Source organism: Acomys minous (assembly GCF_964271855.1).
Source record: "Acomys minous genome assembly, contig: scaffold_45, whole genome shotgun sequence".
Lineage (NCBI taxonomy): Eukaryota > Metazoa > Chordata > Mammalia > Rodentia > Muridae > Acomys > Acomys minous.
Window position 1 is genome coordinate 651,610 of NW_028182163.1, and position 9,876 is coordinate 661,485.

The 9,876-nt window shown below is 42.5% G+C and overlaps 1 long non-coding RNA gene across 1 annotated transcript; it reads left to right on the forward strand.

Annotated features, from left to right (window-relative positions):
- Positions 1–2,603: 2,603 nt before the first annotated feature.
- On the forward strand, positions 2,604–9,137 carry LOC311591779. Its single transcript, XR_014777198.1, has 2 exons — positions 2,604–3,044; positions 8,460–9,137. It is a non-coding gene; the product is annotated as an uncharacterized lncRNA (long non-coding RNA).
- The last annotated feature ends 739 nt before the right edge of the window (positions 9,138–9,876 follow it).

Here is a 9,876-nt window from a genome sequence, read left to right on the forward strand (position 1 = left end):
TTTCCAGAGCACAGAGGCTTTGATCTGGGGCCTCCGGATAATATTATGCGAGTTACCACCATTCAGCATGAGGAACTGGGCTGAACAGGCCCTGCTGTTGGTAGGGAGGCAAGAAACCCTGCCCTCATTTTAATACTGTGAACACAGAGCAAGGTAATACGCATGTTTGTTTGGGTGTCATTGGTAAAAGTGCCAGTACGAAAGGCAACAGGAGTTTTTTCTTTGATTTGATTTTGCTATTGCATTCTATTTTAACCAAAGCTTCTCTTTAGCTTACCAGGCAAAATTGTCCCATGGACTTAAAAAGGAAAAGCTAAGAGAAGTATATAAGTTTGTCTGTTAGTGAATTAAATAGAAATAGTGAACACGAAAAAAATTCTTATAAGCATTTAAGGGAATCAAAATTCTTGACTTATTAGTTTTCGGTTGTTCTGTGGAATGATGCTGAGCTCTGAAATAAAGGGCTGAGGTCTTTGCTCAATCCTAGTGCTAATTGTTATAGCAGGCCATGCTAAGATAAGGAGCCACAACTCTATTAGCAACGGCAAAGATCTAAGCAGCTAATTCAGTGTGCATGCATGGAAGGGGATACAGGCTTGCAAAGATATCTTTACATTTTCATCTTAAGAGCGTCATATTAATTGCATGCCCCTTCCACAAAACCTTGTAAAAAACACTCTCACAGACTCACCAAGAACTTTTCCTCTTGATATCAGATGAGAAGTGATTGTATAATTACATTACCTGCATAATTAAATATGAATTCAGAGCCTCCGAACTGTACAATATCATGGTTTAACTTTCTAATAGAATTATTATGCCTTTGGTGTAGAACTTCTTTTTTGCTATGCAAAGAAGATCTAATTACTGAATGAGATGACATTAACTTCAGGGTCATTTTTTTCAACTAATGGGTTTAGATTTAAAATGATTCACAGAATTTCTTTCTCATTTTCTTACTGGGATTCAACTCATAGTACTTGGCATGTGAGTGATCTACTAGGCTTTATTAACTATTGTCCAGGGCAGGAAAAAATATCCAGCCAATATTTAGATACGGAAAGACTCTTCTCAGAGTTATCAGGCTTCTGGGAAGAGCCCCTCCAATACCCCCTGAGAGACACCACAAGCCTTTATTAGACATCATAAACACATGTAATGACCTTGTGGGTAGGTTCCATAATGATCATATGAGGTCACACTTGTTTCTTAGGATGAAAAGTGTTGATTGGTACATGTTCCTGATAGAATAATTAATTCATGTTAAAAACATGATGGTGGCTGGAGAGATAGCAGTTGAGAGCACTTTCTACTCTTACAGAGGACTGGGATTCCATCCCAGGATCCAATGGACTATAATCCCAGCTCCAAGGGTTCTGATGGCCTCTGAAGGCACTGCAAAATCACATGTGTACGTAGGCATACATGCATGCAAAACACTCATACACATTGAATAAATCAACTAGGAAATCTTAGAAAAAAAGAGTTCAGATAAGAAGGAAAACAAGAACATCATCATACACTTCATAGTTGTTGAAATGCACACCAGCTCCAAGCCTCTTTGTGAAAGTCTGTCAGTCAAAAGGATCCATTGTCTCTACTGGTGGGAATGACCAGGAGGAGCTGACAACCTCCCACAGCTTTTTTATGTTGATAGCTTCTGTATCTGTACAGTATGATGCAGTCTGGTAAGACAGGAAGTTGTAGCACAGTGGGCCTCCACATGCCTCACAGGAAAGTGGTAGTGTAACAGAAGTCAAGCCTGGTGCACACGCCCACTCCAATCTCTCCTTGGAGTCTATCAAATGACACTACACTGGCTGCAGCAGGTTACACAGTATCTTTCTATTGTTGTGAGGAGACACTGTGATGATGGCAATTCTTCTAAAAGAAAGCATTTAGTTGGGGCTTGTTTACAATTTCAGAGGGTGAGTCCAAAAGCATCCTGGGAAGGACCGCAGTGGCAGGTAGGCAGGCATGGTGCTGGAGAAGTAGCTGAGGGCTCACATCTGATTTGCAAGATGGAGGCAGAGACAGCGCACTGGTAATGGTGACAATCTTTTGAAACCTTAAAGCTCACCCTTAGTGACGCACTTCCTCCAATAAGGCTATACCTCCTAATCCTTCCCAAACAGTTCCACTCCTTGGTGATTAAACATTCAATTTTATGAGCCAAGGGGCTGTTCTCACTTAAACCACTCCAAGTTGTGAGGGTTTAGGTTGTTTATTTATAGGCTAATCTATCTGTGCTAGGAGGATAAAGGCAGAAGTAAAAATAGGAATATTGTTTCTATTTTCTACACAGTCTAATTAGAAACTTTGAACACTTCCTTTGGTTTGATATGGAAATTAAAAAAATTATTGTCAGTCTGACAAACAACTATTTACCAAGTAGTATGATGTATCTCCATTGTCTCTGAGTCCTTTAGCTGATTATTTTTAAAAAGCTAATTAAAAAAATCAATTCTGTTTAGAGTTGATATTTTTATCTTTATTAGTCAAAAACACAATTCCTTTGTGTGTGTGTGTGTTTGTGTGTGTGTTTGTGTGTGTGTGTGTGTGTGTGTGTGTGTGTGTGTGTGTGTGCCATGCCACTCCTATAAAAGTCAGAAGACAACTTTGGAAGTCTGTTCTTTCCTTCCACTATGAGTCTTGGCAATGAAATTCAAGTCGTCAGGCCTTCTTGGTGAACTTTACCCCCTGAGTCATCTCACTATCCCATATTCACTAATTTTTATGCTCAAATTATGAAAGTTATAAATTATTCTAGCAGGATGGTTTCTTTTAAAGTATCATGAGCTCAAGTACACAGAGATTGCTCTTTACTGACATATATTGAAATGACACTGTTGCATTTTTTGAATTTAATTGTTCTGAATTTAATCGTTCCAGAACTGAAAAACTTGGATTACCTCCAGCCAGTCCGAGGTCTGACATTGCTGATTGACAGGTTCCAGGCAAGAAGAGATCGGGTTCTTTGCCAGTCATCTTGGCAGATCATCCTCCTGTCTTCATGGCATTAAATTTAAGGACCCTGCAAATAGGTGCTCTCACAGAGCCCACTGCCTGGAATTGGAGCTGTACCTTATCCTCAAATTCTTCTGCAGTCCCGTGATCTGAGCACCCAGGTTTACTCACATAAGTCATCAGACTGGCTTCGCTTTTCTGTTGTTGCTGTTTGTAGACTTCTTTTCTAATTCTAAGGACCTTGGAACTTAGCAGAAATGTACACTCCTTTTTATTGTGCATGTCTTTTATTCCTTGTGTCCACATGCTTCTCCAGAAATATATTGGTGCTCAGCTGGAATAGAAAAATGGCCTCTGTTTTTTGACTGTGATGATCAGAATTTTCAGACACCCTAATGTCACAGGGGCCAACTGTCAACCCCTAGACGCTATCAGGTTTACCGATTCAAGTCGTGGGTGGCACCCAATGGAATGGTACTTTGTTCCTGCAGGGAAGAAGGACTTGAGGCTTTATGATGGGTGTGAATGACAGGTGATGCTACTGAGCCTCCAACCTTTCCCCTTGTGTTCTGACTAGGGAGGATGTGCATTTTCACAAGCAAGCTTTGAACATCCTCAAACATACATTTTTTAATGTGTGTGTTGTCTCCCTAAGTTGTAAGCTCCTTAAAGAGAGATGCCTGGTCCATGAACTGGTTATTGGCTGCTTCATCTGCAGCCAGGGAATACTAGCTGGCTCCACAGAGACCATGAAGACTCGTTAGGTGACTGGGGCCTGAACTCTGGCCTCGCTCTATCAGTTACTTTTCTAGTGTTCTGATAAGATACACAAACTGGAAGCAACTTACAGAAGAAAGAGTTGATTTGGGCTGGCATTTCCAGAGGGAGAGTCGATTATGCAGTGGGGAGGGTGAGAGTAGGGTGGGTGGCAGCAGGCATCCAGAGTAAGAACCGGAGAAATCACATCTCCAACCAAACTGGAAATGAGGTGATGCTATGAACTCTCGAAGCCTGCCTGCAGTGACACTCTTTCTCTAAATGGATTGTGCCATCTCTGCAACTTGGGACCAGCTGTTGAAATATGTGAGTCCATGGGGCAGGGGTACTGCTCATTAAAACCACCACGTCAATAGTTAAAGAATGAAAAAAAAACCAAGTACATCCACCACCACCCCCCACACACACCTATTTTCTTATTGCTTTGGAGATAAGATCTTGCTAAGTTTCCCAGACTGACCTTGAACTTGTAGTCCTACTGCCTCAGTCTCCTGAGTAGCTAGGATTGCAGGCCTGTCCCAATGTACTCAGCTTGCCTTTTTTCATTAATACAAGTATTCAGTCCTGTAGCAGGAGAATGGATTTGGGAATAGTTACTGCTTAGCATCTGAAGCATTTCTGACCCTTAAACCGAAATCCAAGTACATGATCCACGGCCCACCTGGCTCTCTATTAAAAGCTGTTGACTTTCTGTTTTTATATAGGTGATGATCTTTTTCATACAGAGGATCATCTGTATCCTCTGATGACAACATATAAGAAAATCCTGACACCTGATTTAACTGTGATGGACTCAATTTTCAAAATTAGTTTAATGACGGAGATGTCAAGGGTCAAGCCCAAACCTTACCAAGTTTCCTGGAATGAGTAGTCAGGTGGCCCACAGCATTTTTTTCTGCTTCAAGTGAATGTGTAGAGTGACAGGCAGACTCAATACACAGGTCTTTACAACTCCACTGGCAAAACGAAATGGTACATCTCAGCCATGAAAAATTATTATCATCACCATTCAAAGAAAATAATAACCAGCATCAAATAATTGATGGTATTTAGTTAGAAAAAGGTTGTCTAGAGAAATTAGTGGGGGCCTAACTCAAAAGAATGTGGGAGGGGCCTCCAGCACCTCACCATAGTTATGTTGTATATGGTAATTCAATTTCAATACGACATTTTGTGTCACATTAATTTAATGTTGTTAATTTGAATTTTATTGGTTTTGCAATTTGTTTGTAATTAGTGCATTCACTCGGTTTTTGTAATTGAATAAGAACTACGACGTTAGGAGCTCCTAACTAGTTTTATGTTCATACAGGTTTAAGTAATATTATTATAAGCGTAATTGAAGTCAACATCTGGAGAACAGTGGGAGATATTTTTGAAGCATTTGTACAACTGTATGTAGAGAGGCTATTATATAGCATTTGTATGCCAGCACTACTTTTACTGCTATTCCAGAGGAATTAAACATTTTAAGAGTAATTCTAATGTAGTAGTTACTACTTGTGTAGTTACTATTTGTGTATATTCAAGTGTATGAATATATATATATATATATATATATATATATATATATATATATATATATTCCAAAATCCACGATGGCTTTGAATTCCTAGAAGATGTGTTGTACTTAAATATATTCCCCCGACCAACAAGTCGAAAGCTTGTGCCCCTAATCAGAATCAAATGACCTTTGTCTCTTCTGATTAGTTTTGCTTTGAAGTCTATCTTGTCAAGTCAGGGCAGGGATGCTTACATGTGTCCTGGTCTCATTTGCTTGGAATACTTTTCTCCATCTTTTCACTCACTGTGCATCCTCCAGGTGAAGTGTATTTCTTGAGGACAGAAAAAGATGGATATTGTTTCCTAATCCAATCAGCTAGCCTATGGCTTTTGATTTTGGAGTTAAGGCCATCAATATTTAGTTATCATTTTAAAAGTGTGTGTTTATTGTTGTCATTTTGTTGCATTTATGGTGTTTGCTTTCTTGGTACCATTTTATATCCAGTCATAGTACTACTTTTTTCTTCCTGTAACCTTTTAGATATACTTATCTTTCTTTTTAGTACAAAAGACTCCTTGCAGTGTTCTCTTTGGGGGCTGGTTTTGTACATGAATTCCTTTAGGTTTTTTTTTAATGGTGCCAAGTTTCTTTCTCCTTCAATTATAGGAGATAGTTTTACCAAGTAGACTGGTCAGTGTTTGGGTCTGTGGTCTTTTAGGACTTGAAGTACATTGCTTTTCAAGCTGTTTTGGCTTTAAAAGACATTGAGAAGTCAGCTGCTATTCTGATGGGAAGATTAGTATGTCAGGTTAGCGTGGACAGATCTTCCTGTCCTGGAAGCACCAAATGGCATGACATGGAATGGCGTGGTGTGGCATGGCAAAGGGGTCTTACCGCCAGCAACATTTTGCTTGGGCAAAGTGCTGTGGCAGGCAGGGAGGCAGGGTGGGGCCAAAGGCAGCCATGTGTGTATGTGCATGGCCGCTTGGGGAAGGTGCCAGTGCAGGTGGAGCGGCTATGTGTGATGTAGCCAAAGGGATCTTACAACTGGTGGCTTGACTGTTGTGCCTCTGCCAAGGCCCTAGGACAAGCAGCACAATGGAACCCCTTCTCCTATCGACTCCCAGGACTGGCCTAGAACCTAGGGCTTCAAATAAACAAAGCAAGCACTCTTCACTGTATTATAGCCCCAGCCTTTTCCTTCTTAAATTCCTACCTTAAACTGAGCATACATAGTAATGTGCTCACCCTCGAAGTTCTCTTAGTACAAATATGTGTATGCTTCCCAAATAAAATCCTCAATCCCCACCACCACCTCCCCAGGGAACTTCTGAGAGGCCTCTTACCTGCCACAGGCAATCTACTTTTCTCCACTCATTCATGCTGTAACCTTGTGTTTGGCCTTTGCACTCACCAACTCACCACCAACCCATTTTGTTGGGTTACATCGGTACTATAAAAGGTCAGTGTATTGAAGATGAACCCCAGAGCCCAGTCCTGACCCTGTAAGTTTATGCAGTGGGAAATGTTGATGGAGTGATTTAAAAAAAATCTATTAGATCTCCTGGCTCCTGTTTGGATTCTCTCTTTAGGATTTCCACACAGAATGGAGGTACCAGGATAGAGTGTTCCATGTGTCCTGATGTCAGCATCTCAAGCCCTGAGTCTGTACAGTGTGGCCTGTTTTACCTGCTGCAGGTCCTCTGCTACATTACTCCTTGCTAGGAGCCCAGGCATGTCATTTGCTCATTTGATGGTGGTGATGCCTGCTGCCTGGTCTTTAAAAAACAAGAAAAGATGTTGACAGTCAGATCCTCTTAACTTGCATCTCTAACCTGAGGGAGACTCTGGACCAGAGCCTGGGTTGTGGGGAGGGAAGAATCAGAAAGACAGAGAAAAAAAGACTCTCCTTACTGAGAAACCAAAAGTCACTGAGGGGTGTGCCCCAGAGGCAGTCTGCAAATCCACTTCCTTTGTCATAACAAGAGCAAATCCCACCTTTGAAGTATTCTTTCTCGTTATGAGGGAATGTCTTTTGTTTAATCCATTTTAGCCCTTAATAACTGACCTGGATCAAACTCATTAGATTACACAACATTCATGCTGATTTTAAACTGGTCTGGGGGCAGGGAGCAGGTCAAGTTCTAAATACTGGGCAGCAAACCTTTAGAATAATCAACATCTCTGTTGACTTCCTTTTCTCTGAGAAGCAAACTGGCTGCTTTGCCTCCCTGTGTCATCATTGTTAGCATTGTTACCCGGATTTTGGCGAATGTCATTGAAATTATATTTTGAATGATCTTCTATAACCAACCCTTACTCACATACTCATGGTGGGGTGAGGGGCCGATGCTCATCAATAGTTCACAAAGTCTTCAACTAACAGTCAAGGGTCAGGCTGAGGAGACAGTTGTAAGTGTAAAGCCCTGGGTTTGGGTTCCTTCCATCACCTGTGGAAAACATCTGGTGTGGTGCTGCCCACTTGGCAATCTCAGTGCTGGGGAGATGGAGGTAGCCCCTCCATCTTACCTGCCAGACAGCCTGGACTCATTGAGAGTTCAATACAATTGGACTAGTTCTGACTACACAGTGAAGTGAAGTGGACAGCTTGCTTCCCAGAGTAAAAGTGGTCAATAAAGATGTAGATTATTTTTAAGATTTACTACATGGACAACCACAGTCAATCTCTGACCTTCACAAGCTCAGGCACACACTTGGATACACCATCATGTAAACACATTGTCCCTCACCTCCACCCCCCTGCAGGCACACACAAACCGGGAAACAGCAGCACATAAGCACATATACTTCCCCCACCCCAGGCACATCAAGGACCACTTTCTGTTTCAGGGATAAGTACACACTTTTCCAGCAGTAGAGACACTTAGCTTCTCACTCTTGATCTCAGTGCCTTCTACTTCACCAGCACTTGTCTTCCTGAACAAGAAAATCAAAGAAAGTCTGTTCATAAAATATAATCCACTTCTTCAATCTGGGAGAGAGCGCTTGACTCTATTCCTTACTAGAGTGCACAGGGCTCTGTTAAAACAAGCCCCAGCCATTCCCTAAGTCCTGAACCCAGGGCTTTGCGATGCTGTCCTCCAGCACAGAGCTTACAGCTCCCCCCTCTACCTGCTCACTAGGCATCTTTGCAGACTGGTATCTGTTTACTGATTTTTAACAATACCCATTGTTTCTCAAATCTTTTCAGTTCGGTGGACTGCTGAGCAGACTTCCCAGAAAACAAGGCCAAGCAGGAAGGAATAGGCTGAAGCACATCCCTGCAAGCAGTCACCCTCTTGTCCTAATGAAACAGAGACGACAACCATGTGACAGTGGAGGTGCTGATATCTGCAACTTGAATTTCTTAAAAGGGCATCATCCATTGGTAAAGTGCTTGCTGAGCAAGCATAAGGATCCATCCATACTCCCAGGATCCACATAAGAAACAGGGCATGGTAGTGTGCATCTGACACCCTACCAAGGGTATTGTTGTTGTTGGTGGTGGTGATGGTAGTGGTGGTAGTGGTGGTGGTGGTGATGGTTATGGTGATGGTGGTGGTGGTGGTGATGGTTATGGTGATGGTGGTGGTGGTGGTGATGGTGATGGTGGTGGTGGTGGTGATAGTGGTGGTGGTGATGGTGGTGGTGGTGGTAGTGTAGTGGTGGTGGTGGTGGTGGTGATGGTGATGGTGGTGGTGGTAGTGGTGGTTGTGATGGTTATGGTGATGGTGGTGGTGGTGGTGGTGGTGGTGATGGTTATGGTGGTGGTGGTGATGATAGTGGTGATGGTGATGGTGGTGGTGGTAGTGGTGGTGGTGGTAGATGATTGACTGAAGCTATCAATCAGCCAGTCTAGCCAACTGGGAAGTTTCAGTTCACTGAGAGACTGTGTCTCAAAAAAAATATGGAAAGTGACAGATGCTGACACCCGTCCATATGTACACATGTACATGTAACCATACTCACATGTGTGCACATGTATACACTATACAAAAAAATCACATTAATGACACATGTCAATGGCATTTGTTCTCACAGGCACTCAAACTTTCCACAGAAAGCAAGCACGTCCCTTCATCTCTTGGCATCGCATTCATCACAAGGCACTCCCCAGGGCAGGTGACTTCTTAAAGTCTCAAACAGGATTTCCTCACACAAGAAGGCTGAACTATCATCCATATTATCAGGAGAGCCACACTAGGTCACACATATGTAACTTGCCACTTTTTCATGAGCAGAGAGGAAGGTACTATTGGCTACAGTGTTTGACACTTAAAACAGCTTATTGGGTGCCACAGCAATTGACTTATTCTCATGATGCCGTCTGGTTTCAGCCCCTCACACAGGCAGGTAGGAAATGTAGTGAGTGGTCTTGAGGGACAACAGGGTTCAGGACATGTTGTCCCCGGTGTGGGTCTTAAGCACAGGACAAAGCAGCAGACACATCAGTGTCATCCTCACCTCCTCTTGTCTGTGTTGCCTCAAACAGGTCCTGTTTGAGAGGGGGCTTGCTCTGGACCTCAGGTCCATGAGTAGAGACAGAGACACAGCATCCTGCCAAGTGAATTGTGCTAAGTTCTCCCTAGTTCATGTCTTGTGGCCTTCTGGTCACACCATTGCATGGC